Source organism: Pristiophorus japonicus, chromosome 15, assembly GCF_044704955.1.
Source record: "Pristiophorus japonicus isolate sPriJap1 chromosome 15, sPriJap1.hap1, whole genome shotgun sequence".
NCBI lineage: Eukaryota > Metazoa > Chordata > Chondrichthyes > Pristiophoridae > Pristiophorus > Pristiophorus japonicus.
Window position 1 is genome coordinate 86,465,684 of NC_091991.1, and position 27,198 is coordinate 86,492,881.

At 46.7% G+C, this 27,198-nt stretch overlaps 1 protein-coding gene across 1 annotated transcript in view; it reads left to right on the top strand.

The window, feature by feature from the left end:
• Nucleotides 1-6,120: 6,120 nt before the first annotated feature.
• The window catches only part of tbxas1 (thromboxane A synthase 1 (platelet)), a 329,644-nt gene continuing 308,566 nt past the window's right edge, over nt 6,121-27,198 (top strand). The window contains exon 1 of the mRNA XM_070900690.1: nt 6,121-6,161. The gene's annotated coding sequence lies outside the window, so the exon portion shown is untranslated. The remainder of the gene's footprint in view (nt 6,162-27,198) is intronic.

A 27,198-nucleotide genomic window follows, 5' to 3' on the forward strand; every position in this document is an offset into this window, starting at 1 on the left:
TGTTGGCCTGAACGAGGATACTAACGTTGGTGCATCTGTCCTCCCAGGCGATTGGGTAATTCCTACCTGCGCTGTTTCAACAACGTCACAAAACCCCATTTTTTTTTTGGGGTTGCACCCTGTAATTTCGTATTTGCAGAAAGTGAGCTAGCTTTTTTCCTTTTACATTATGGGCCAGAAATTGATGCACTCACTGCCCACTGCTGCCCACTGCCGCCGGCATTCCTCCTCGAGTTCCGCCCAGTGCCACTTTCGATCTGGGCTGGAGCGTATGGGAGTGGAGAGCTGCCGGGAACCGCCCGCTGACATTAGCGGGCGGCCGAGATACCAGATTGGTGCGAGCGGGAGTCGGTGCCAGTACAGGGGTGGACCGCTGCAAGGAGACTGGTCTATCCCTGACGGTGAGTATGAAGATCTTAAAAAAAAGTGAGTAAACATTTTTAAATTTTTTTCTTTACAGGGACCTACCTAGATGGGGTCCCCTGAAGGTGTCCGATGTTTTTTTTGGATGCTTTTTCTTTGCAGATCTTCGACCCTCTCTGGGCCCGACTCCATCCTCCGCGGCATTTGGGCGGCAAGCGCCTTTGCCGCCGAGATTGGGAGCTCCCGCCGGCTGCCGCCCAGATTGGCAGCATAAGTCCCTCATTTGCCGCCTCACTGCCTGTTGAAAGTCCTTTTCGATGAAAACCCCGCCCAAAGTACCGTCAGGGACCTCGGCGGCCATCGGCGGTCCTTTGGGCGGCACTTGGGTGGGCGGGGGCCTTCATCAAATTCGGGCCTATGTAACTTCAGGTTTATCAGAAGGTTTTGAAAAGGTAATTTTTAAAGATAAGTATTATTTTTATCCTATACCCTCCAGTCCTCTGCCTCTGGCCTTTTGTTTGCACCTTACACCCCACCATTGATGGCACAGCCTTCAGCTACCTCAGCCCTATCGCTACAACTCCCTCCTTAAACCTCTGCTCTTCCCCCTTCCCCATCTTGAAAAAGCTTTTCTAAGATGAGACGTTAAACCGAAGCCCCATCTGCTCCCTCTGGTAGATATAAACGGCACTATTTCAAAGAAGAGCAGGGGAGTTCCAAAATGTATCCCTCAACCAACATCACTAAAACAGGTTATCTGGTCATTATCACATTGCTGTTTGTGGGAGCTTGCTGTGCGCAAATTGGCTGCGGCGTTTCCCATATTACAACAGTGACTACACTTCAAAAAAGTAATTAATTGGCTGTAAAGCGGTTTGGGACGTCCGGTGGTTGTGAAAGGCGCTATATAAAGTTCACAACCTTGGTGTCATATTTGACCCTGAAATGAGCTTCTGACCACATATCAGCGATATAGCTAAAACCACCTATTTCCACCTCCGTAACATCGCCCATCTCCGCCCTTGCCTCCACTCATCCACTGCTGAAACCCTCATCCATGCCTCTAGTCTTGACTATTCCAACACAATCCTGGCTGGCCTCCCACGTTCTACTCCACATAAACTAGAGGTCATCCAAAACTCAGCTGCCCCGTGACCTAACTTGCACCAAGTCCCACTCACCCATCACCCCTGTGCTCGCTGACCGACATTGGCTCCACCTTAAGCCATGCCTTGATTTCAAAATTCTCATCTTTGTTTTCAAATCCCTCCACAGCCTCGCCCCTCCCTATCTCTGTAATCCCCTCCAGCCCCACAACCCCCCCACGATATTTGCGCTCCTCTAATTCTGCCCTCTTGAGCATCCCTGATTATAATCGCTCAATCATTGGTGGCCGTGCCCTCGGTTGCCTAGGCCCTAAGCTCTGGAACTCCCTGCCTCTCTACCTCTCTTTCCTCCTTCAAGATGCACCTTAAAATCTACCTCTTTGACCAAACGTTTGGTCACCTGCCCTAATTTCTCCTTCTGTGGCTCGGTGTAAAGCTTTTTGTCTTAAAATACTCCTGTGAAGCGCCTAATTAAAGGCACTATATAAATGTTCTTGACGTGTTTCCTCTGCCCACCTGGGGCTCGCTGGCCATGTTGGAGCTCTGAGTAGAGCGCTTGTTTTGGGAGTCTCGTATCGGGCATGCGGACGATGTGGCCCGCCCAATGGAGTTGATTGAGCGAGGTCAATGCTTCGATGCTGGGGATGTTGGTCTGAGCAAGAACACTAATGTTGGTACGCCTATCCTGCCAATAGATTTGCAGGATCTTGCGGAGGCAACGTTGGTGGTACTTCTCCAGTGCTTTGAGGTGCCTGCTGTACATAATCCATGTCTCTGAGACATATAGGAGGGCGGGTATCACTACTGCTCTATAGACCATGAGCTTGGTGCCGGGTTTGAGGTTCTGGTCTCCAAATACTCTCTTCCTCAGGTGACCGAAGGCTGTACTGGCACACTGAAGGCGGTGTTGGACTTCCTCATCGATGTGTGCCATTATTGACAATAGGCTCCCGAGGTATGGAAAATGGTTCACGTTGTCCAAGGCCTCATCGTGGATTTGGATAACCGGGGGGCAGTGCTGTGTGGCAGGAGCAGGTAGGTGGAGGATCTTTGTCTTACGGATCTTTTAGTGTAAGGCACATGCTCTCGTACCTTTCTGTGAATGTGTTGACGATGGCTTGGAGTTCGGCCTCAGAGTGTGTGCAGACGCAGGCGTTATCTGCGTACTATAATTCAATGACAGAGGATGGGACGACCTTGGATCTGGCCTGGAGGTGGCAGAGGTTGAAAAGTTTCCCGTTTGTTCTGTAGATTAGGTCCACTCCAGTGGGGAGCTTGCTGAGGGTGAGATGGAGCATTGCAGCAAGAAAGATCGAGAAGAGCGTTGATGCAATGACAGAGCCTTGCTTGATCCCTGTCCGAACGTAAATTGGGTCTGTGGTGGATCCGTTGGTCAGGGTCATGGCTTGCATGTCGTTGTGAAGCAGGCGAAGGATGGCGACAAACTTTTGGGGGCAGCCGAATTTGAGGAAGATGCTCCATAGTCCCTCATGGTTGACAGTGTCAAAGGCCTTTGTGAGGTCAAAGAAGGCCATGTACAGGGGTTGGTGCTGTTCCTTGCATTTCTCTTGGATTTGTGAAGATCATGTCCATTGTGCCCCTTAGTGGGCGGAATCCACATTGCGACTCTGGGTGGAGCTCTTCAGTCTCAGGAAGAAGACGATTGAGGAGGATTCTTACGATGACTTTCCTTGTGGCAGACAGCAGGGAAATTCCTCTGTAGTTACCGCAATCGGACTTGTCACCTTTCTTGAAGATGGTCACGATTACCATGTCTCTGAGATCACCTGGCATGCTCTCCTCCTTCCAGATGAGAGAAATGAGATTGTGTATTGAAGCCAAAAGTGCTTCTCCGCCATGTTTTGGTGCTTCGGTGGGGATTCCATCTGCTCCTGAGGCCTTGTTGTTTTTCAGTTGACGGATGGCCTTTTCTACCTCATGCTGGGCTGGGGTTGTGCTGAGGTGGTGGCGGTAGCATGCTGCAGGATGAAGTCGGGACACTCACGTCGAAGACAGACTCTCGATTTAGGAGATCATCGAAGTGCTCCTTCCAGCGGGCACTGACTGCCTCTCTGTCCTTGATGAGTACCTCTACGTTCTTGGTCAGCAGTAGGGTAAGGCCTTGGATGCTTGGGCCGTAGGTGGTCTTGACTGCGCTGAAGAATCCACGCATGTCGTGATTGTTGGCTAGTTCCTGCGCTTTCTCCAACCAACATTTGTTCTTTAGGTTGTGAGTTTTTTGTTGGACCTCGGTCTTCAGTTGTCTGTAGAGCTGCATTCTTGCTCCCGAGTTGTGTTGCTGTTTCCAGTTCAAGAATGCCTTGTGCTTGCGGCTTATTAGCTCCTGGATCTCCTGGTTGTTCTCGTCGAACCAGTCTTGGTGTTTCCTGGTCGAGTGACCAAGCGTCTCTTCACAGGTGCTGATTATGGAGGCCTTGAGGGCAGACCAGGCACTGTGGGCACTCTGCATCTCTGGGTTACTGGGAGTCACCAGGTTGGCAGTGAGGCGCTGGCTGAATAGTGCTTTCTTAGCAGGGTCTTTGAGTGCTCCAGCGTTGATTTTCCTGCGGCATTGTTTCTGTTGTCGTTGCTGTTTTGGGTCTACGTTGATGGTGATGACAGAACGGATTAGACGATGGTCCATCCAACAGTCGTCAGCTCCTTTCATGGTGCGGTCCCTCGCTCGTACGATGATGTAGTCGAGCAGATGCCAGTGCTTGGAGTGTGGGTGCTGCCATGAAGCCTTATACTTGTCTTTCTGACGGAACAGGGTGTTGGTTATGACAAGGCCATGTTCTAAGCATTTTGTCAGGAGGAGGGTACCGTTGGAGTTGGTTTTTCCTACCTCCTCTGCCAATCACATCTCCCAGATGCTTCAAGGACACTCTCAAAACCTCCTTGAAAAAGTGCAACATTCCCTCCAACACCTGGGAATCCCTGGCCCAAGATGGCACAAAGTGGAGGAAAAGCATCCGGGAAGGCGCCGAACATCTCGAGTCTCTATGCCGAGAGCAAGCTGAAACCAAACACAAACAGCGGAAGGAGCACACGGCAACTCAAGCACCCCACCCACCCGCCCCTTCAACCACCGTCTGCCCCACCTGTGACAGAGACTGTAGATCCCACATTGGACTCATCAGTCACCTTAGAACTCAATATAGTGTGGAAGCAAGTCATCCTCGACTCCAGGGCACTGCCTAAGAAGAAGAAGGATATAAATACAAGTTGTTGTTGTTGTATAAATGCAAGTCTTTCTTTTTCTCAACAGCCACCTTTTCTACCAAGTTTTCCATCAACCCTCTTAATTTCTCGCTCCGTGACTTGGCATTTGCTCCCTTATCTATTTCTATTTTTTCTGCTTCTCTCTCTAAGGTATCTTGGGATATTTTCTGCTGAACACATGTGCTTTCTAAATGCGAGTTGCTGTGGTTATCACGAGCACGCTCTGACAGAGCCTGAATAAGTCAAATTCTGTTTTGGGTTTTAACCAGCAGTTTTGCGGATTGCATTCTATTCAACTTTCTGTGATGACTTACTGTATTCAGTGAGGATCAGAAAGTTATAAACTTGTGAAACTGAAACAGTGAAAGAAGGAACCAGCATTTATATAACTCCTTTCGCAACCTTTGACCATCTCAAAGTGCTTTACAAGCAATGAAGTATTTAGATATATGAGCCTTCTTTCTAGATTTTAGATGGGTGCATTTCTATAGCATTTAGGATCTGCCTATTTTTTGCGCCGCAAAAGAATTTCACTGCTGACAACTCATCAAGTTTCATCACATCTTTTCCAGTCCAAAAGTAGGTAAGGCCTTTTACAAGAGAGTGTAGGAACAAACCTTTAATTCTGAACTTGCATTCCATGATAACAAAATGTCATCAAATGCCTGATGAACCCAAAGCCTCCTCATCTTGAGAGACTGAAAGAAATGGGGGGGTTGGGGGACTTTTATCTTAAATATCATTTTTTTAGTATCCGCTATATAACTTTGACATTTATGGCCAGCCACTCAAGAAATAGACAGGTGCCAACTGTGAACTAGTTCTTGATGATCCAGCTGCATTGATTTTCCACTGACATTTGCAAAACAGATAGAGGAATATTAATAATGCAGCGTTGCCAAGACTCACAATCTCATCAACGATTTATTGACTTTGTACCATGGTTTTAACAAGTGTGATTCACCAAGGGAAGGGATGGACTTTTTCTCTGTTCCCCACCCCCTTCTATCCCCAAGAATAATGTGCATCAAAGCAATTGTACAAACACCCAATAAATCGTTAACTGAATCCTTTCTGTTGGCAATTCTGTTAGTATTTGGTTCCAGGCTGCATCTCACATCTCTCCCCCAAAAAGATGAACTTTTTTTTTAGATGCTGTCCAGCATTATTTGTGTTTCTTTCATTTGTTTCAACAATTGCAATTTATTTTTTAATATACTTAAAGTTTGCAGCAAGTTACTATATGATGGCAGTTTGCGGGTTGAACATGTCTGGGGCAGTGTGCAATGGACCCATACCTGGGCGGTGATTGACGGCACGCGGTGCCGTGTGGGAGCTGTAGTCCCCCGGCCCCCTCCTGCGCTGATTGGACGCGAGCAGCTGGGGGCGGAAGGACTACAGCTCCCAGAGTGCCGCGCGTGCAGGGTGACAGCGACCGGCAGAGAGGGCGGAGGAGGCTACGGCACTGAGGTAAGCACTGAGGGAATTAGTTTAGGTAGGTGAGGAGGAGGGATGCCACTCCTCGTCATTAAACATTCTCCCCCCCACCATTGTCTCTCCCGGGGGTTGGGCGGGCAGGCCCGGCACTTCCTTGTTGCTAGGCTACAACTCTTTTAAAGGAGAAAAATAAACATTAGGTCAAGTGACCCCCGATCTGGGGGACACTCCAAACATTTTCAAGGCCCTTTTTTTGTGTTGCTAGGCAACAGGTGCACTTGGCAGTGCCGCAGGTGAGCTGGTGAGGGCTCAGGTGAGAGCTTTCATTTGCCTTCCCCGCCTCACGGCACGGACCCAGGCTAGGAATCAGCTTCCCGGGGCTCAGCTCCCCCTCACGCAGGTGCCACATGGAGAAAAAAAAGGGCATTTCAGGTTGGACTATTCGGCCACAGAGGGTATCACATCCGAGCTCCACTCTACCCTTCTTCTTCTTAGGCGGTCCCTCGTATCGAGAACGACTCGCTTCCACACCAAAGTGGGATGAGATCACAGGTGTTTCGATGAAGGACCCGATATTCTAGGTCCCGAACTGCATGTTGAAGGGGGAAGGGAAGGAGGGAGGAGGGGGGGTGGGAGGAGAAGGGGCCTGTGCGTGGATTTTTTTTAATGTGTGGTGGCCGTTGCACACCAGCCCACCACATGGGCTTGACAGAGCTAGGTCTTGTTCCAATGGCAAGGATTAATCAAGACGACTGGAGACCAAGCTCTGCTGCGCGGACCTAGTGCGCACACATATCGCTGTGGGGGCTGGCCCGTGCTGCCCCTGGGTCCACGCCTCTCCTGGGCCCCCGATCACGTCACTCTGCAATCTCTCGCCGCTCCTTCCCCCTGACCGCGCCACTCCTCTGCTGCTTACCACCTCTCCCACTGTACCTGCTCACGCTCCAATTAGCAGGGCATCTACACACTTCTATTGGGGTTGTCAGATTTGTGGTCAGCAAAGGGAGATTCTGGCGGACTTTGCCCAGCCCTGTGCATCAAGGGGTGCTGAGGCCAGTTGTTGAGGGGTACTTGTCTTTGGGATGAGACTTTAAAAGAAGTGCTTGTTCAGGTGGCTAAAGATCCCACGGCAATATTCAAAGGGAGTTCTCCCAGTGTCTATATCAACATTCTGTCCTGAACCAAAACCAAAATGCCTCCTCTCATTTGTGGGGATTTTGTGTGTAACTGGTTGCTGATATAACAATGGTATCTGCACTGAAAAAGTGGTAAAACTCTTTGAGACAGCAACAACAACTTTTATTTATATCGCGCCTTTAACGTAGTAAAATGTCCCAAGACGCTTCACAGGAGTGTTATAAGATAAAACAGATACAATTGATACCGAGACACATAAGAAATTAAGGCAGATGACCAAAAGCTTGGTTAAAGAGATAGGTTTTAAGGAGCATCTTAAAGGAGGAAAGAGAGGCGGAGAGGTTTAGGAAGGGTGTTCAGAGCTTGGGGCTCAAACAGCTGAAGGCATGGCCACCGATGGTTGAGCAGTTATAATGAGGGATGTTCAGGAGGGCAGAATTTGAGGAGTGCAGACATCTTGTGGGGTTATGAGGCTGAAAAAGATTACAGAGATAGGGAGGCGCAAGGCCATGGAGTGATTTGTAAACAAGGATGAGAATTTTGAAATCGAGGCATTTATTAACTGGGAGCCAATGTAGGTCAGAAACTCCATGGGTGATGGGTGATCGTGACTTGGTGCGAGTTAGGTCATGGGCTGCTGAGTTTTGGATGACCTCAAGTTTACGTAGTATAGAGTATGGGAGGCCAGCCAGGGGTGAGTTGGAGTAGTCAAGTCTAGAGGTAACAAAGGCATGAATGAGGGTTTCAACAGCAGAAGAGCTGAGGCAGGGCCGGAGGCAGGCAATGTTACAGAGGTGGAAAAAGGCGGTTTTAGTTACGCCGTGGATATGTGGCTAGAAACTCATTTCACAGTTAAATATGATGCCTAGGTTGTAAATAGTCTGGTTCAGCCTCAGGTAGATGCTAGGTAGAGAGATGGAGTCAGTGGTTCGAGAACGCAGTTTGTGGAGGGGACCAAAGATAATGGCTTCTGCCTTTCCAGTATTTAATTGGAAAAAATTTCTGCTCATCCAGTACAGGATGTCGGACAAGCGGTCTGACAATTTAGATACCAAGCAGAGTTTGAGAGAAGTGGTGGAGAGGTAGAGCTGGGTGTCGTCAGCGTACATGTAGAAACTGACTCCATGTTTTTGGATGATACCGCCAAGGGGCAGCATATAGATGAGAAATAGGAGTGGGGGGCAAGGGCAGATCCTTGGGAGACACCAGAGGTAACCATGCGGGAGTGGAAAGAGAAGCCATTGCAGGAAATTTTCTGGCAACAATTAGATAGATAATGCTATGTCCTTACGATACAGTATAAATGCACACGAGGCCCAAACTTGAGAGAAGGTCACTCTGTGACCAGTAACCTTTATTAGCCAGCACTGAAGTGATGAAGGTGGGTGGAGCTTCCCCTTTTATACCTGAAAGTCCAGGTTAGGAATGTCTCCCGCAAGTTCACCACCTAGTGGTCAATGTTCTCACGGTGTACAACTTAGATCAGTTTATACATGGATTACAATGATAGTTGAATACATGACATCACCTCCCCCCCCAAAGTCTTATTGGGATCACAGGTTAAGTCTCTCTGGTGGTTTACGCTCCCTTGTAGAGCGCCTGAGTTGGGGCTCCGGTTGTTGGGCGCTGGCCTGAGTGTCTGCTGTTTGCGGTGCCTCAGGCTTGTCCGGACTGCCCACAGTGACTGGGCTCTTCTCCGCTTGGTTCCGGTGTTCGGTCACCTGTGGAGGAGTGAACTCTACATCGTGTTCTTCCTCTGCTTCTTCTGTGGGGTTGCTGAACCTCCTTTTTGTTTGATCCACGTGTTTGCGGCAGATTTGTCCATTAGTAAGTTTAACTACCAGAATCCTATTCCCCTGTTTGGCAATCACAGTGCCTGCGAGCCATTTGGGTCCTGCAGCCTAGTTGAGGACAAAGACAGGGTCATTGACATCAATACATCACGCCGTTGCATTCCCGTCATGGTCGTCACATTGTGACTGGCGCCTGCTCTCAACAATTTCTTTCATGGCGGGGTGTATAAGGGATAACCTGGTTTTGAGCATCCTTTTCATTAGCAGCTCTGCGGGTGGAACCCCTGTGAGCGAGTGTGCTCGGGATCAATTGGCCAACAGGAGACATGATGAGCGGCTTTGTAGGGAACCCACTTGTATTCTGAGCATCCCCTGTTTGATTATCTGCACTGCTCGTTCCGCCTGGCCGTTTGAGGCCGGCTTGAACGGTGCCGTTCTGACATGGTTGATGGCATTTCCTGCAATGAAGTCCTGGAATTCAATGCTTATAAAGCACGAGCCATTGTCGCTGACCAAGACGTCTGGTAGACCATGGGCGGCGAACATTGCCCGTAGACTTTCTACCGTGGCAGAGGATGTGCTTGAATTGAGAATGTCACACTCGATCCATTTAGAGTAGGCGTCTACTACAATGAAAAACATTTTTCCCATGAAAGGACCTGCGCAGTCCACATGGATGCGTGACCATGGCTTGGCGGGCCAGGACCAGAGGCTAAGGGGGGCTTCCCTGGGCGCATTGCCCAGCTGGGCACACGTGTTGTACCTGCGAACACAAAGTTCCAGATCTGCATCTATCCCTGGCCACCAAACGTGTGACCTGGCAATTGCCTTCATCATGACAATGCCCGGGTGCTCATTGTGGAGTTCTCTGATGAACAGCTCTCTGCCCATCTGGGGCATGACTACTCTGTTTCCCCACAGTAGGCAATTGGTCTGAACCGAGAGTTCATCCTTGCGCCTGTGAAATGGTTTAAATTCCTCAGGGCATGCCCCGTACGTGGCTGCCCAGTCCTCATTCAGGACACATTTCTTGACTAAAGACAGTAGCGAGTCTCTATTTGTCCAGACTTTGATCTGACAGGCTGTCACGGGTGAGCCTTCGCTTTCGAAAGCTTCAACAGCCATGACCATCTCAAGAGCATGCTCGGTTGCCCCCTCGATGGTGACGAGTGGGAGCCTGCTGAGTGCATCGGCGAAGTTTTCAGTGCCCAGTCTGTGCCGAATTGTACAGTCATAGGCGGCTAACGTGAGTGTCCACCTCTGTATGCAGACCGATGCATTTGCATTTATGGCTTTGTTGTCGACCAAAAGGGACGTTAGGAGTTTGTGATCTGTCTCCAGCTCAAATTTCCTGCCAAACAGGTACTGGTGCATTTTTTTACTGCATATACACATGCAAGCGCTTCCTTTTCTACCATCCCGTAGCCCCTTTCTGCCTGGGACAGACTTCTGGAGGCATAAGCTACCGGCTGTAACTGACCCTTGGCATTAACATGCTGCAACACACACCCGACCCCATAGGACGACGCATCGCACGTTAAAACAAGTTTCTTACATGGGTCATAGAGCGTTAACAGATTGTTGGAGCATAACAAATTGCGTGCTGTATCAAAAGCCCTTTCCTGGCTGTCCCCGCAGACCCATTCGCGACCTTCGTGTAGCGGCTCTAACAGTGTGCTCAATTTGGGAAGAAAGTTACCAAAATAGTTCAGGAGCCCCAGGAACGAACGCAATTCCGTCGTGTTATGGGGTCTGGGTGCTCTCTGGATCGCTTCCGTTTTGGACGCAGTTGGTCTGATCCCGTCTGCTGCTACCCTCATCGCCAGGAATTCTACCTCTGGAAGACGCACTTCGCCTTTTTCAGTTGCAGCCCTACCCGGTCCAGTCTGCGTAGCACCTCCTCCAGGTTGTGGAGGTGTTCTTCAGTATCGCAACTCGTGATGAGGATGTCGTCTTGAAAAACCACCGTCCTTGGAATCGACTTGAGGAGGCTTTCCATATTTCGTTGAAAGATTGCGGCGGCCGAGCAAATCCTGAACAGACATCTGTTGTACTCAAACAACCCCTTGTGTGTAGTGATGGTGGTCAGCTTCTTCGACTCACTCGCCAGCTCCTGGGTCATGTAAGCTGAGGTCAGGTCCAATTTTGAATAAAGTTTGCCACCGAATAGCGTCGCAAAGAGGTCCTCTGCTCTCGGTAGCGGGTACTGGTCTTGGAGTGGTACCCGATTGATGGTGGCCTTGTAATCGCCACATATCCTGACCGACCATCCGCCTTGAGCACCGGCACAATCGGACTCGCCAATCACTGAATTCAACTGGCGAGATGATGCCTTCCCTCAGCAGGCGGTCCAATTCGCCTTCTATCTTTTCCCGCATCACGTACGGCACCGCTCTGGCCTTGTGGTGTACTGGCCTGGCGTCCGGGTTTATGTGAATCACTACCTTGGCCCCCATGAAAGTGCCGATGCCGGGTTGAAATAATGAGTCAAATTTGTCCAGGACCTGTGAGCATGATATTCGCTCCACAGAAGAAATTGCATTGACATCGCCCCATTTCCAGTTCATGACAGCAAGCCAACTCCTCCCCAGTAGTGCGGGACCGCCCCCGGGACAATCCAGAGTGGCAATCTGTTCTCCGAATCTTTGTGGGTCACGACTACCGTGGCGCTGCCTAGCACCGGAATGATCTCCTTTGTATATGTCTGTAGCTGTGCGTCAATTGGCAATAATTTTGGCCTCCTGGCCTTGGACAGCCACAATTTGTCAAACTGTTTGATACTCATCAGGGACTGGTTGGTTCCCCGTGTCTAGCTCCATTGATACTGGGATGCCATTGAGGAGCACTTTCATCATTATCAGTGGCGTCCTGGTATATGAATTGTATATGTGCTCCACATGAACTCGCTGAACTTCAGCTTCCAGCGATTTCCCCCAGTGTTCATTTCGCCTCGTAGGGCTTACATCGGGCCTGTCCTCCACGTAAATCAACCTGGCTGCAGGCTTCCTGCAGATACGTGCCAAGTGACCGTTGACGTTGCAATTATATTGCTGATACCTGCAAGCTCTAGCTGGGTGTTTGCCTCCACTCTTCCAACATGAGCCGTTGTTGGAAACAAAAGGTCCATTACCAGTCGATCGTCTCTGACTGTCTCTGTAACTGTCCTTAAGCGCACCATTGACAGGTGTTGATGGCCCCATTACTGGCCGCATTGTCCCTTGCGATGGCATGAATCAGCGTTCAGCTAGCCATTGTCTCTGTTGAATTCCCCTTTTGGGTTTGACTACATGCTCGGGCATGTCCGATTGCCCCTGTCTGCCTGGAGAACTGTGTGCCGTGTTAACAATGTTGACTCCCTGTCCATTTGCTGCATTTAAGCCAAGAATTTTGTCAAACATCATTCTGGTCTCTTCCTCTCCTGAGATAAATGTCTGTGCCATTAAAGCCGCCTTTTCCAGGGTCAAGTTTTTGGTCTCAATCAGTTTCCTGAAAACCCCAGCGTGCCCGATGCCCTCAATGAAAAAGTCTCGCAGAATCTCCTGGGAACTTACATAGGCTCGCCAGTCGCCGGAGGTCTGTCACGAAGTCTGGAACACTTTGCCCTTCTCGCCGCCGGTGCGTGTAAAACCGGTGTCTCGCCATGTGCATGCTGCTCGCCGGTTTAAAGTGTTCCCCGATCAACTTACTGAGCTCTTCAAAAGTCTTGTCCACCGGCTTCTCTGGCGCTAGAAGGTCCTTCATCAGGGAGTACGTCCTGGATCCACAAACCGTCAGGAGATGAGCCCTGCGTTTGTCGGCCGAATCTTGTCCCAGCCATTCCTTAGTGACGAAACTTTGCTGTAGTCTCGCAATAAAATCGTCCCAATCATCACCAACACAGTACCTCTCGTCTGTGCTGCTAGTGGCCATGCTCGCGTGGTTTAAATCCCAGTTTGTCATCGCCAATAATATGTCCTTACTATACAGTATAAATGCACACGAGGCCCATTCTTGAAAGAAGGTCTGTGACTAGTGACCTTTATTAGCCAGCACTGAAGTGATGAAGGTGGGTGGAGCTTCCCCTTTTATACCTGAAAGTTCAGGTTAGGAATGTCTCCCCCAAGTTCAGCATCTAATGGTCAATGTCCTCACGTTGTACAACTTAGGTCAGTTTATACATGGGTTACAATGACAGTTGAATATCTGACAGATAAGATGTGCCCATTTCCTATAACAAATACAGGTTTTCTTTTACTCCATTCAATTTTTACCCTCTGCTGTTCTCTTGGTTGCGATCAACTAACTGGAGGAATAAATATGTATGTGAATCCACTAAGTGCACGGCTGCCAAAGGTGGAGTGATTAAAATCGGGAATGTGCAAGAGGTCAGAATTGGAGGAGCGCAGTGATTTCAGAGGTTGGTCGGGCTGGAGGAAGTTACAGGGATAGGGAGGGGCGAGGCCATGGAGGGATTTGCAAACAAAGATGAAAATAATAAAATAGAGGCATTGCAGGACTGGGAGCCAGCAAGCACAGGGGTGATGGGGTGAACTAGACTTGGTGCGGTTTCGGATACGGGCAGCAGAGTTGTCGATGAGCTCTAGTTTATGTAGAGTGGAAGATGTGAGGCCTGCCAGGAGAGCATTGGAATAGTCAAGTCTAGAAGTAACAAAGACATGAATGAGGGGAGATAGGAGAGAAACTAGAGAAAGATGCGAGTTCAGGGCTCGGGTAGGGGGGAACATTAGGGGAAGTTTGGCCCAATAGGCTCGGGAAAGGGAGGGAAGCGACCGAGGCAGCTGATCGGATGATCTCAATCTTAGTGACAAAGAAGTCCATGAGCTCCGTGTCGCACTTGTTGTTGGAGATGAGGGTGGAGGAGATGGGAGAGGGGTGTAAGAAGACAGTTTGAAGTAGAGAAAAGAAGCCGGGAGTTATCTTTGCATTCCAGGATGATCTTGGAACAGTGAGCAGTTTTGGCAGACAAGAGCAGAACTCGATAGTGCTTTATGTGGTGCAGCCAGATCAAACAATGAATGGTTAAACCAGTTATCCACCATAATTGTTCACGTCTAGGTCCCTTGGATTTAAGGGAGCGGAGATGAGGGCCGTACCAGGGGGAACAACCCGGGTGTGAGAGATTATTCTTTTTAATAGGATCTGTGGTATATTCACAGAGCACAGCACACAAAGCTTTCTATAATGGCAGACAGCATCTCAGAAGTTCCGGAAGTTTCTGGTCAGCTGACTCATTTATTCATCTTTAGTTGCAGTAACACAATATGTCCACATCCACAGTGTGGAGCTACACGATTATAAGCTGACAGACATAACTTCTTCATTAAGGAGGGAGAAGTGTAATTAAAGCAAACATTATACATAACTTGCATGTTTATATATAACAAAAGATATGGACTTATTTTGTCATATTTACAAATTTAACTTAACCACTTGTTTTCTGTTTCGAAGAGGATACCTTCGCTCTCAAAGAACCTTCCAAACATTTTGTCGAATCTAAACTCATTTGAGGCTCATCCTGAGGAACGTTTTCCTCCACGGAATTTCCTTGATTTTCATTTAAACTCACTCTGTTTGTTTTCCTGACTCGGACTCAGACTTACATTCTGATTTTCTCGTGGATTTCCTTCCAGTACATTGGATGTAGGATATGCTACTGGTGTATCAAAACTATCTGATGAGTCAGAAATAATTGAATCATTCCCACCTTCAACTCCTTCCATGTCTGTGGGTAAAATATGATCAATGTGAACAAACCTAACCTGTTCATTATCAAATATCTTGACCAAATATGTGCGAGGACCACATATTTTCACCACTCTTCCTGGTAACCACTTTACCCATTTATGGTGATGATTCTTCACTCTCACCTTCTGGTTTAATTTCACACTTCTCTCTTTTACTCGACCTCTATCATGATTCTCTTTCTGTCTTAATTGTGTCTCTTCTGCGGACTGTGCCAAATTTGGTTTTAACAATGAGTATCTGGTTCGTGCTGTCGTTTGAGAAACAACTCTGCTGGTGTTCTACCAGTAGTTGTATGAGGAGTATTACATAGAAACATAGAAAATAGGTGCAGGAGTAGGCCATTCGGCCCTTCTAGCCTGCACCGCCATTCAATGAGTTCATGGCTGAACATTCAACTTCAGTACCCCATTCCTGCTTTCTCGCCATACCCCTTGATCCCCCTAGCAGTAAGGACCTCATCTAACTCCTTTTTGAATATATTTAGTGAATTGGCCTCAACAACTTTCTGTGGTAGAGAATTCCACAGGTTCACCACTCTCTGGGTGAAGAAGTTCCTCCGCATCTCGGTCCTAAATGGCTTACCCCTTATCCTTAGACTGTGACCCCTGGTTCTGGACTTCCCCAACATTGGGAACATTCTTCCTGCATCTAACCTGTCTAACCCCGTCAGAATTTTATATGTTTCTATGAGGTCCCCTCTCATTCTTCTGAACTCCAGTGAATACAAGCCCAGTTGATCCAGTCTTTCTTGATAGGTCAGTCCCGCCATCCCGGGAATCAGTCTGGTGAACCTTCGCTGCACTCCCTCAATAGCAAGAATGTCCTTCCTCAGGTTAGGAGACCAAAACTGTACACAATACTCCAGGTGTGGCCTCACCAATGCCCTGTACAACTGTAGCAACACCTCCCTGCCCCTGTACTCAAATCCCCTTGCTATGAAGGCCAACATGCCATTTGCTTTCTTAACCGCCTGCTGCACCTGCATGCCAACCTTCAATGACTGATGTACCATGACACCCAGGTCTCTTTGCACCTCCCCTTTTCCTAATCTGTCACCATTCAGATAATAGTCTGTCTCTCTGTTTTTACCACCAAAGTGGATAACCTCACATTTATCCACATTATACTTCATCTGCCATGCATTTGCCCACTCACCTAACCTATCCAAGTCGCTCTGCAGCCTCACAGCATCCTCCTCGCAGCTCACACTGCCACCCAACTTAGTGTCATCCGCAAATTTGGAGATACTACATTTAATCCCCTCATCTAAATCATTAATGTACAGTGTAAACAGCTGGGGCCCCAGCACAGAACCTTGCGGTACCCCACTAGTCACTGCCTGCCATTCTGAAAAGTACCCATTTACTCCTACTCTTTGCTTCCTGTCTGACAACCAGTTCTCAATCCATGTCAGTACACTACCCCCAATCCCATGTGCTCTAACTTTGCACATCAATCTCTTGTGTGGGACCTTGTCGAACGCCTTCTGAAAGTCCAAATATACCACATCAACTGGTTCTCCCTTATCCACTCTACTGGAAACATCCTCAAAAAATTCCAGAAGATTTGTCAAGCATGATTTCCCTTTCACAAATCCATGCTGACTTGGACCTATCATGTCACCTCTTTCCAAATGCACTGCTATGACATCCTTAATAATTGATTCCATCATTTTACCCACTACCGATGTCAGGCTGACCGGTCTATAATTCCCTGTTTTCTCTCTCCCTCCTTTTTTAAAAAGTGGGGTTACATTGGCTACCCTCCACTCCATAGGAACTGATCCAGAGTCAATGGAATGTTGGAAAATGACTGTCAACGCATCCACTATTTCCAAGGCCACCTCCTTAAGTACTCTGGGATGCAGTCCATCAGGCCCTGGAGATTTATCGGCCTTCAATCCCATCAATTTCCCCAACACAATTTCCCGGCTAATAAGGATTTCCCTCAGTTCCTCCTCCTTACTAGACCCCCCGACCCCTTTTATAACCGGAAGGTTGTTCGTGTCCTCCTTCGTGAATACCGAACCAAAGTACTTGTTCAATTGGTCTGCCATTTCTTTGTTCCCCGTTATGACTTCCCCTGATTCTGACTGCAGGGGACCTACATTTGTCTTTACTAACCTTTTTCTCTTTACATATCTATAGAAACTTTTGCAATCCGTCTTAATGTTCCCTGCAAGCTTCTTCTCATACTCCATTTTCCCTGCCCTAATCAAACCCTTTGTCCTCCTCTGCTGAGTTCTAAATTTCGCCCAGTCCCCAGGTTCGCTGCTATTTCTGGCCAATTTGTATGCCACTTCCTTGGCTTTAATACTATCCCTGATTTCCCTTGATAGCCACGGTTGAGCCACCTTCCCTTTTTTATTTCTATGCCAGACAGGAATGTACAATTGTTGTAGTTCATCCATGCGGTCTCTAAATGTCTGCCATTGCCCATCCACAGTCAACCCCTTAAGTATCATTCGCCAATCCATCTCAGCCAATTCACGCCTCATACCTTCAAAGTTAGCCTTCTTTAAGTTCTGGACCATGGTCTCTGAATTAACTGTTTCATTCTCCATCCTAATGCAGAATTCCACCATATTATGGTCACTCTTCCCCAAGGGGCCTCGCACAACGAGATTGCTAATTAATCCTTTCTCATTACATAACACCCAGTCTAAGATGGCCTCCCCCCTAGTTGGTTCCTCGACATATTGGTCTAAAAAACCATCCCTTATGCACTCCAGAAAATCCTCCTCCACCGTATTGCTTCCAGTTTGGTTAGCCCAATCTATGTGCATATTAAAGTCACCCATTATAACTGCTGCACCTTTATTGCACGCACCCCTAATTTCCTGTTTGATGCCCTCCCCAACATCACTACTACTGTTTGGAGGTCTGTACACAACTCCCACTAACGTTTTTTGCCCTTTGGTGTTCTGCAGCTCTACCCATATAGATTCCACATCATCCAAGCTAATGTCCTTCCTAACTATTGCCTTAATCTCCTCCTTAACCAGCAATGCTACCCCACCTCCTTTTCCTTTTATTCTATCCTTCCTGAATGTTGAATACCCCTGGATGTTGAGTTCCCAGCCCTGCTCATCCTGGAGCCACGTCTCCGTAATCCCAATCACATCATATTTGTTAACATCTATTTGCACAGTTAATTCATCCACCTTATTGCGGATACTCCTTGCATTAAGACACAAAGCCTTTAGGCTTGTTTTTTTAACACCCTCTGTCCTTTTAGAATTTTGCTGTACAATGGCCCTTTTTGTTCTTTGCCTTGGGTTTCTCTGCCCTCCACTTTTCCTCATCTCCTTTCTGTCTTTTGTTTTTGCCTCCTTTTTGTTTCCCTCTATCTCCCTGCATTGGTTCCCATCCCCCTGCCATATTAGTTTAACTCCTCCCCAACAGCACTAGCAAACACTCCCCCGAGGACATTGGTTCCGATTCTGCCCAGGTGCAGACCGTCCGGATTGTACTGGTCCCACCTCCCCCAGAACCGGTTCCAATGCCCCAGGAATTTGAATCCCTCCCTGCTGCACCATTGCTCAAGCCACGTATTCATCTGAGCTATCCTGCGATTCCTACTCTGACTAGCACGTGGCACTGGTAGCAATCCCGAGATTACTACTTTTGAGGTCCTACTTTTTAATTTAGCTCCTAGCTCCTTAAATTCATTTCGTAGGAACTCATCCCTTTTTTTACCTATGTCATTGGTACCAACGTGCACCACGACAACTGGCTGTTCTCCCTCCCTTTTTAGAATGTCCTGCACCCGCTCCGAGACATCCTTGACCCTTGCACCAGGGAGGCAACATACCATCCTGGAGTGTCGGTTGCGGCCGCAGAAACGCCTATCTATTCCCCTTACAATTGAATCCCCTATCACTATCGCTCTTCCACTCTTTTTCCTGCCCTCCTGTGCAACAGAGCCAGCCACGGTGTCATGAACTTGGCTGCTGCTGCCCTCCCCTGATGAGTCATCCCCCTCAACAGTACTCAAAGCGGTGTATCTGTTTTGCAGGGGGATGACCACAGGGGACCCCTGCACTACCTTCCTTGCACTACTCTTCCTGCATTACGTCATTAGAAAATTAGCAAATTTGTGATCCAATGACAACTGTCGTTTCTTTGGATTTGGATCCAACATTTGTTTTATGAGGGCATGTTTTACAATTCTGCTGCACCATTCGAAGCAGGGTGGTATGGTGGAATCTTGGTATGTTTCACACCATTTTTGCTCGTGAATTGTGCAAATTCTTCTGAACAAAATTGTGGTCCATTATCCAAAATAATTTCTTCTGGGAGGCCAAATGAAGAAAATAAACTTTGCAAAATGTCCAATGTTTTACTTGTTGTTATTTTCCACATTGGAAACACCTCAACCCACTTTGAATGGCCATCAATCACAATGAACAATTGTTGTCCTAGCTCAGCAAAATCAATATGTAGCCTTTGCCACACCCTGGGAGGCCATCTCCATGGCTGTAATGGTACTGATGGTGGTTGCTTGCTTACCGATTGACATGTCGTACGCTGACTCACGATGTACTCTATATCTTTATCAAGACCTGGCCAGCATAAATAACTGCGTGCAAAACTCTTGGTCAAGCACATTCCCAGATGCTAGTCATGGAGGTCTCCTAATAATTTGGACCTGGATTTATTTGGTATTAGCACTCTTGCACCCCACATGATACAATCTTTATCGACTGATAATTCATTCCTACGAATGAAGAATGGATGAATATCTTTGTCTATTACCTGGTTTGGCCATCCATTTGCATTATAATCATACACCTTTGACATCACTGGGTCACGTTTGGTTGCTCTAACAATCTCTTCAGCTGTGACTGGCAGTTCATCAATGTATGAAAAATAGAACACTTCTTCCCTATTGGGTGTAACTTGTGATGGGAAAGGCAATCTAGACATTGCATCAACATTACTGTGATCAGCTGATCGTCTGTATTCAATATCATATGTATATACTGACAAAATCAAAGCCCATCTCTGCATTCGGGCTGCAGCTAATGTTGGAACTGGGGACTTTGGATGGAGGATTGCTGTTAGGGGCTTATGGACCGTAACGATGGTAAACTTACGACCATACAAGTATTTGTGAAACTTCTTGACCACAAAAATTAATGCCAAAGCTTCCCTTTTGATTTGCGCATAATTACTCACTGGCACTGAGCAATTGGTCTCTCCTCCCCACTACATAATGCATGAGAGATTACTGCCCCAATCCAGGCGGAGAGGCATCACATGCTAGCTTAATCTCCTTAGATATGTCATAATGAACTAACATGGTGCTCTCTACCAATTTGCTTTTACGCTCCTTGAATGCTGTATCGCATTCTTTTGACCACTTCCAATGGACTTGTTTTTTCAATAGTTCATTCAGTGGATGTAATACTGTAGGCAAATTTGGTAGGAACTTCCCATAATAGTTCAAAAGACCCAAGAATGAACAAAGTTCAGTGACAGTCCTGGGAGTGGGTGCATTTCTAATTGCATCCCGTTTTCCTATGATTGGATGTAAACCATCTTTGTCTACTCTGTACCCTAAGTACTCCACTGAGTTTTGAAATAATTCACACTTACGAGCAGGCACTCGTACTCTGTGCTTCTCTAGCCGTTTGAAGACTTCATTCAATATGTTATTATGAATTTGTCTATTTGGTGCTGAAATTAGTATGTCATCCAAATAACATACTACCCGTTCAATACCTTGCAAAATCTGGTTCATCACCCCTTGGAATATGGCAGGGGCGAAAGACACTCCAAACGGTAGCCTATTAAATTGATATAGGCCTATATGAGTATTTATAGTCAAACATGACTTGGACTCCTCATCTAGTTCAAGCTGTAAGTAGGCATTTGTAAGATCCAGTTTTGAGAAAATCTGACCACCTATCAATATTGTGAACAAATCTTCTATATTCGGCAATGTATTGGGGACATTACCCTCTAGAACCTGGTTTACGGTTACTTTATAATCACCGCACAATCTTACTTTACCATCAGGCTTAGGTACAACAACAATGAGTGTAGCCCAATTACATTGATCTATCTTACAAATAAACTCAGTCTTTTGAGTTCTTGCTCAACTTTCTCCTTGAGTGCATATGGTATGGAACGTGGCTTGCAGTAAACTGATCTAGCGTCCTTCTGTACCCTGACACTTGCCTTGAAGCCTTGGATCGGACTGCCCGTTTCGCAGAACACCTTCGGATAATTCTTGATAATATCATCCGTTGATGCAAATCTCGTTTCAACATGGAAAATCTCACTCCAATCCAACTTCAGTGATCTCACCCAATTTCTTCCTAGTAAGGCAGGCTTGTCTCCTTTCACTACTATTAGAGGCAAGTTCTGAAATTGATCTTGGTATTTCACTGGTACGGTGATACGACCTACCACAGGAATTTTCTTTCCCGAGTAGCCTCGCAGCTCCATCTTGCATTTCTCCAATGGGAAATCGCGCTATTTGTCGAGATACAGCGACTCCGGCACTACACCAACAGATGCGCCCGTGTCAAATTCCATTGGTATCTTGAATCCCGCAACCTCTATGTGGATTTTGATAATTTTCGAGCTCCTGATGACGTTTAACTCTTAACATCTCGTCCTGTTGTTGTTCTTCCATGCTATGTAGTCTCTGGGGATTTCTACTCATAGCTTTGAAAACTGGACTCATAACTTTGAAAGCTGCTTTCAGTCAGCATGCCTTTGCAAGATGCTCAGTCTTTCTGCAGAAGAAACACTCTGCCTTCACATATGGACAACTTTGAGCAATGTGTTGCCCTAGGCACCTATAGCACGACTTTGGTGCTCTGTTAGAATTTCCAGTTTCTGAGACTTTGGGCCCCCACCGCCTTTTACTTTGAACCTGCAGATGATTCACCTCAGTTGTCTGCCGGCTGTAATTATTATGAAATTCTCGGGAATATTGATTGGCCATGCCCATTGACCTCGTTGTCTGACAAGCAATCTCAAAAGTCAAGTCATCTGTCGTCAATAACTTTCTTCTGATCGCATCATTTTTCATCCCACAAACAAAACGGTCCCGCAATGCTCGGTTTTGAAAAGTTCTGAAATTATAGTGAATAGATAGCTTTTTTAATGCTACAATGTACTCACTGATATTTTCATTAGCCTTTTGATTCCGTATCCCGAAACGATAGCTTTCAGCAATTTCTAGCGGTTTGGAGTGTAGTGCTGCTCCAGCTTCATTAAAATCTCTTTAAGCGTTGTGTCCTTTGGCTCGTCAGGCACAAGCTGATTTACCAGCATTTCATACAATTCAGGACCCGCTTCCGATAAGAAGATAGCTCACTTCTGTTCCAGCACAGCCGGCTTCTGATCTGCATTCTCTGGAACTTAGATTATATTATTTGCAGTGAAATACATTTCTAGCCGGTCCACATACGCCTTAAAACTTTCCTGGTCGCGTTTATATTCATCTAAGTTTTGCATTACTGCTATGGGTGCCGCCATTTTGTCTCTGCAGTGCAGACAGCGTGCTCGTTTTTTTTAATCTCGGATTTTGTAGCTATTTCTAAAGACAGAAGCTTCCAAAGTGTGTCTGTCGGCTGGCTGAATCCTTCACCAACAAAATTTCAGCTTTATATCATCTTAAAAATCCCATCTCATCGCCAAATGTGGTATATTCACAGAGCACAGCACACACAGCTTTCTATTATGGCAGACAGCATCTCAGAAGTTCTGGAAGCTTCTGGTCAGCTGACTCATTTATTCACCTTTTAGTTGCAGTAACACAATACGTCCACATCCACAGTGTGGAGCTACAACATTACAAGCTTACAGACGTTACAAGATCAAGGGCATGAAAAGTGGAGGTGAAAGGGTGACTGAGCAGTTCAGTTGCTGCAGAAATGTTGTTGTGAATGGAAGGCCAGAGGCTAGGCAGTTGGGAATTTGAAAGTACAGTTAGTTGTAAGTGATTTGTTTTTTTCCAGGACGGACACAGAAGGAACTCTGTTTGAGAGGAGGAAGGGAGAATATGGGTGGAGAGGGATACAAGGAAGTGATCAGAGATGACCTTATCTGTGATTGACATGATGGGAGTAGAGGGACTATGTGAGATGGCAAGGTCGAATGTGGGTAGGGAATTTTATATTCAGGGAGGATTGGAAGGCAGTGAACCAGGAGAGCGAGCATGATGAGTTGCGATGGAGATTTAAATCACAGAGGATGAGGGAGGAAAGGAGTAAAGATATCTCGGTGAGAAACTTGGCATGGTACTTTGGGGGTGGTAGAGAATGAGAATTTTAAATGAGGTGAGAGGGGTGGAACAAGGTGAGATGCTCAAAGGAGGAGAAGGTGCCAGAGGAGTCAGGGGACAGACCAGGATGTGATTTGGTGATAAGAGCCACACTGCCACCACGGTGGTTTTGGCGGGGCAAGTGGTGGAAGGTATAGCCAGGCTTCATTTAGGGGAACGGTGTCATCATCCCTCAGCCAGGTTTCTGTCGAAGGCCTTGATGTTGATGCGATAGTCCACAATAAGTGCATGAATGGCAAGGATCTTGTTCACAAGTGAACGGACATTCTGGAGGGAGATGCGGAGAGGGACGGTGATAGTTGATCCACTTGCGGAGTCCAGAGGGTCAGTATTGGGAGGGGCGAGTGGGGTGGGAAGGAGATTGGCAAGTTTAGCACCCAGTGAGCACGCTGGGTGGGATAGGTCCAGGAGGGCGTAGGATGGGGCATTCGGGATTGCTCTCGTAAGGAGGCAGCGAAAAGTGCCTCGATGGGCCCTTCGGAGTAAGCCAAGTGAGGCACAGAGGGAAGCTGTAGACTTATTCAAAAGAGAATCAAGCCTGGGACGGCGGCAAGAGAGTAAAAAGACCTAAGAGTGCTGAAGGGTTGGGATAGGGATTTGGGAGGGCAGAGTGCCTGCGAGGGGAGAGATGAAAGGAGGCTGACGACAGGGGAGAGGGGCCTAGGAGGGGTAAAGAGAAAAGAAGAAAAAAAGGGAAAATAGAAGTGATGTGCTCGAATCTGCAGTGGCAACCAAAACGTGCACGCAAATGGACACAGAAACTCAAGTTACATAGGCAGGGCTATATGGCAAGATTAGGATAGATAAGTCCTGGTAATAAATGGAGAATAGAGAAGAGACAATAGGAGTGAGCCCAGAGTTAAAGTCAGAGATCCTGTGGTGGGATAAAGTTGATGTAGATCGGGTGGAGTCAGCATGGAACATCGATGAACTGATGTCCAGACAGGTGTGGAGGGCGAGTGATCCAGAAGCTATTTGAAGGGTAGAGTATCGATGGATGGACCGCTGGAGGGATTTCCGTGGGAATCAAGAGCCAGGATCGATCGTGGATCAGAAAAGTGGTGGCAAAGTTGAAGGTCACCATAAGATCCAGAATCGGCAGAGAAATGGGCTATGGCCCAGGAGAGTGCATTTCTAGCCAGGAACCACACGGTAGCTGGAGAGTAAACATCAGTAAGATTAATAGGTCAGTCACAGGCTCAGCAATAACAGCAGGGTGATGGGCTGTAGGCTGGACAAAGTTATTGTCAGAGACACAGCAGCTGAGTCCGACAATGGAGTCCATTGGAGAAGCGTAGTCTCGATGCCCAGAGAAGTCCAGGAATTTCGAAGCCAAATCTGAGTAAAGATCCATTGCTCACTGATTAAAATAGAGCAGGTGTGGTCGGGGCATGTGCAGTGGGCCCAAGTAACTTTGAACTTGCATTTAACTTGTAGCTAGGGCTAAAATGCACCCACTATTAGAGCCAAGGGAACTTAAACAGTGGAAGAGAGGAAATTGTGGGAGAAAGGGCAAAGGATGGCAATAGGTGATCAAGGCTAGAATTGCACAGCCAAGAGCTCCCGAGGGAGCTGCCAGTTCAGCAACCATCTTGAATTAGTAGTATGTAGTAATATAAAAATAGATGATCACGTTTTCTGTAGAAACATAAACAACAAAAGAAAAACTTAAGTAGGGGTCGGGTCAATAAAGGATGAGCAAGTTAAACTCAGCGGTAATGACCGAAATGGCAGAAGTATTGAATAACCACTTCGCTTCAGTTTTTACTAAAGAAAATGATAAAATAGACACTTCACCAGAGGATGAGCTTAAAAAGAATATTAATACAGTTAGGATAGAAAGAGAGAAAATAATTGACAAACCAGCAGAACTAAAAGAGGATAGAACTCCAGGTCTGGATGGTATGTACCCACCCATACTCAACTAAACTAAGGAGGAGCTCACGGAGGCTTTAGTTTTTATATATATAATATATAATATAAAACGGATACTGCCAGAGGATTGGCGACAGCAAATGTTGCTCCTAGATATAAAAAGGGAGATAGAACATAACCTGGCAACTATGGACCAGCCAGCTTAATGCCAGTGATAGGGCAGTGCGTATGATGTAGTGTATATGGATTTTAGCAAAGCTGTTGATAAGGTCCCACATGGCAGAGTGGTCATGGAAGTAAAAGCCCATGGGATCCAAGGCAAAGTGGCAAGTTGGATCCAAAATTGGCTCAGAGGCAGGAAGCAAAGGGTAATGGTTGATGGGTGTTTTTGTGATTGGAAGGCTGTATCCAGTAGGGTTCCGCAGAGCTCAGTTTTGGGTCCCTTGCTTTTTGTGCTAGATATCAATGACTTGGATTTGAATGTTGGGGATATGATTAAGAAGTTTGCAGATGACACTAAAATAGGCTGTGTGGTTAATAATGAAGCAGAAAGCTACGGACTGCAGGAAGATATCAATGTACTGGTCAGGTGGACAGGTCAGTGGCAAATGGAAGTCAGTCCGGATAAGTGTGAGGTAATGTATTTGGGGAGGTCTAACAAGGCAAGGGAATACACATTGAGAAGTGTAGAGGAACAAATGGACCTTGGAGTGCAGGTCCACAGATCCCTGAAGGTAGCAGGCCAGGTAGATAAGGTGGTTAAGAAGGCATATGGAATACTTGCCTTTATTAGTCAAGGCATAGAATACAAGAGCAAGGATGTTATGCTTCAACTGTATAAAACACTGGATAGGCCGCAGCTGGAGTACTGTGTGCAGTGCTGGTCACCACATTACAGGAAAGACGTGATTGCACTGGAAAGGGTGCAGAGGAGATTTACAAGAATGTTGCCTGGACTGGAGAATTTTGGCTATGAGAAAAGATTGGAGATGCTGGGTCTGTTTGATATTAATATTCTTTTTAAGCTCATCCTCTGGTGAAGTGTATGGACGGTTATGTGGCAAATGAACTATAACATAGATAAATGTGAGGTGATGTACTTTGGTAGGAAAAATAGAAACATCACCTGCACCTTTGGGGGAAAAAAAGCAGCTGAATGGGGGAGAAGAGCAAAGGGATCTCGGGCTACAGGTGAACAAATCATTAAAAGCAGCATAACACATCAGCAAAGCAATGAAAAATGTTAAACAAGCACTGGGATTTATTTATAATAAAAACAGAAAATGCAGCTCAGGTCAGGCAGCATCTGAGTTAACGTTTCAGGTCGATGACCCTTCTTCAGAAACCATTATTTCTAGGGATATAGAATTTAAAAGTCGTGAAGTTATGTTAAACTGATTAGGCAGCATTTCGAGTACTGTGCACAGTTTGGTCTTCATACTATAAAAAATACATTGAAGCACTGGAGAAAGTGCAAAAAAAAAGATTTACAAGGATGGTACCAGAACTGAGAGTGTACAGCTATCGGGAAAGGTTGAACAGGTTGGGACTTTTTTCTTTAGAAAAGTGAAGAGGTGGAGGTGACCTAATAGAGGCCTTTAAAATGACAGTGGGTTGGATAAGGTAGCTGTTGAGAGAATGTTTCCACTTGTGGGAGAATTCAAAACTAGGGGCTATAAATACAAAGAAAAAAAGACTGCATTTATATAGCGCCTTTCGCGGCTACCGGATATCCCAAATCGCTTTACAGCCAATAGCTTTTGAAGTGTATTCACTGTTGCAATGTAGGAAACAAGATAGTTATTAATAAATCCAATAAGGAAACCAGGAGAAATGTCTTTACTCAGACAGTGGTTAGTGGTTGAGGTAAATAGCTTGGATGCTTTCAAAAGGAGACTCGCCGAGTCCATGAGAGAAAAAGGAACAGAAAGATAGGCTGAAAGGCTGAGATGAGGCAGATGGAGTGGGAGGAAACTCATGTGGAGTATAACCACCAGTACAGACTACTTGGGCCGAATGGCCTGTTTCTGTGCTGTATATTCTACGCCATTCTATGTAATTCAATACGGACTGTATTGAACTGGAAACTTTATGGTATAACTGTTCACTTACAACACTTGGTGGGGCTTATCTCATGAAGCCATCAAAAGAATATAGAAAATTGTTTCAATGCACATTTTTTTCTGGGAATTGTGGATATGTAAGGAAAGGAAAGG